The following is a 2,360-nucleotide window of genomic DNA, read 5'->3' as shown; positions in this document are numbered from 1 at the left end:
GAACATCACATTGATGCTGAACTGTGAGACTGACCTCTCAATATCTTCTAGAATCAGGTACAGAATTAAAGGACAAACGGGAGAATGACAAAGACAAAACTAATGGTACTGAACAACAGAGTAAGACAGAGGGAGGCATTGAGAGCTTTACAAAATCTTCAAGCAGTGAGTTTAATAATGAAAAAAACTCTTTTTTTCAAATGTGCTCTCTTCCCATCTTCCCCTTTTCCACACATAAAAAAAAAAAGTGCTCTCTTCTCATCTTCCCCTTTTCCATCTGCAGCGAAATGGATTGTGTCAGTTGTAGTGTGTTCGGTGATTCTGACTGTGATTGTGATTTCTGTCATCATATGGCGACGTCAGCACAGAGGTCACACACAGGTTCCAGTACAGGAGAATACAGAGCACAGACAGGAACTGGAGGAACTATAATGATCTTCACTGAATGTGACTCAACTGCACAGGAGCCCTGAACACCTGCGACGCCACTGGTTACTTGTTATTTCCCTTCAACACCAACACAATTCTGTCAACATATAACGGCAGCTGGGGGTGTGATATGTATCGTTAAAAATATTATAGTAATTGTTGTTTTAATGATGTGGAGCTGACATTATTTTGTGAAAAATTAGCCTTGAGAGTCCACGATTTCACTGCGTGATGAAAAAGATAAAGGTGATCAACTTCTTGTTGATTTGCACTGATCGTTCACTCTAAGACCAGCAGAATATGAATATGAATCTGATCCCCACAGCATAACAGAGCAACTGGATCCTCTGATTGTACTGTAATTTGTATGTATTTCTATGTATGTTCTGCACAAATCTGTTGAAATATGTGCCAGTGCAAGGAAGAGGACACCATTTTAAACATCTTAATTTTTTTTCTTGCCGCTGTTGCCATCTGCTTACTCTGGGATTTTAAGGAACTATCTTTTAAAACTGTATTAAAACAACATTTAGTGAGAAAAACTTTTTTTTTAATTTGAAAAAGGAAATCGCTGCTTTATAAATATCACAACCTCTTTTGATACAGCAAAATTCTTACTTTTTTAATGATGTATTTTAATATTGCATTTGATAATATTATACATGTGTACGTTTTTGTCATTTAACTTAAAATCTAGAAGCAACAAATGTTTGATGGATTTTAAACTCATATTGTTCTTTATAAACTGCACCAAATCAATCAATAGATGTTTAGGATAAAAAATATTTATCGTAAATCATTCTTATTACCTCACTGTGACTGACAAGGTTTTTATAATCAGATATGTGCAGATGAGAGCAGTCATGTCTTTTGAGTTCAGCTATTTTTGATTTTGCTCTGTTTGTGACTCCATTCAAGGAATATTGCAAATCAAGATCTGTGGCATCCGCAGATCTCTTTAAAAAGATATATGTGAATTAAACATGAGACACTGTTCTTCATCATTACAGTATGATACTGCCACATCTGGTGCATCAATCAATGTTTTTAAATATATATATTTTTAGTTTAATTTCAGGTTTACTGTCTTTTTCTTTTCTTTCAGTTGTATTTCACTCATGTTTAACATTGCTTTGTTCAGGGTATAAGAGGGACAATTAAGATTTTCTGTACTGTATGTCATTCTATTCTACTTCCTGTATGTTTAAACATATATTAATAAATGACTTTACCTGCTTTAAAAGTTTTGAGAATCTTTCCTTCATCACTGATGTGCTGAAAGACAAAGGGTGGATTTAACTCCCAAGCAAAATGCAAATGGTGTATGTGGAATTGCATAACCATAACAGGATGACCGTGATTTCACCAAGTACAACATGATCCTGGATCAACATTCCTATCAACCAATCAGAATTGAGGGATACCTTTTTACGAAATATCTGTTTTAGGCTTACGATCAGGGTTAGGTGCTTCTACACTCTTGTTAATCGGCTATCATTTCACATAATAAATTATGGGTAGGGTTAGGCTTAGGGGTAGGGATTGGGTTAAGTCTATATTTTTGGACAGTTATGTTGATCCAGGAACATGTCTTACTTGGCAAAATCACGGCGACCGAATTGCAGCGTAAGCTTCCTGTCTCACGTTACCTCAGAAAACAATCACTTCCTCCTTCAGTTTAAGCAAAATCAACACCAGAAAACATGAACTGTTCTGAAAGTTTAGCCAGAACACTTAAACATTACATGTGTTAATGTGAGACTGATGTGTATAACTGTGGTCTGTGTAACGTTACATACACTATTTCAACTCATGTTACGACATGCAAACCAAGAAGAGACATGATTTGTGTTTGTATGTTTTTGTAAAATACTTTAATGTAATATGATGAACATTAATAATTAATCAAAAGCATGTCCCGGATGCTGTTC

At 35.3% G+C, this 2,360-nt stretch overlaps 1 long non-coding RNA gene across 1 annotated transcript; it reads left to right on the top strand.

Moving 5' to 3' along the window:
• The first annotated feature begins 49 nt into the window (after positions 1-49).
• Positions 50-566, top strand: LOC107745947 (uncharacterized). The gene is made up of 2 exons (XR_001640641.1): positions 50-120; positions 284-566. It is a non-coding gene; the product is annotated as an uncharacterized LOC107745947 (long non-coding RNA).
• Positions 567-2,360: the final 1,794 nt, after the last annotated feature.

Source organism: Sinocyclocheilus rhinocerous, unplaced genomic scaffold (genome assembly GCF_001515625.1).
Source record: "Sinocyclocheilus rhinocerous isolate Xijiao unplaced genomic scaffold, SAMN03320098_v1.1 scaffold24512, whole genome shotgun sequence".
Lineage (NCBI taxonomy): Eukaryota > Metazoa > Chordata > Actinopteri > Cypriniformes > Cyprinidae > Sinocyclocheilus > Sinocyclocheilus rhinocerous.
The sequence above is the reverse complement of the archived record's forward strand: the minus strand, read 5'-3'. Positions and strand labels throughout refer to the sequence as shown.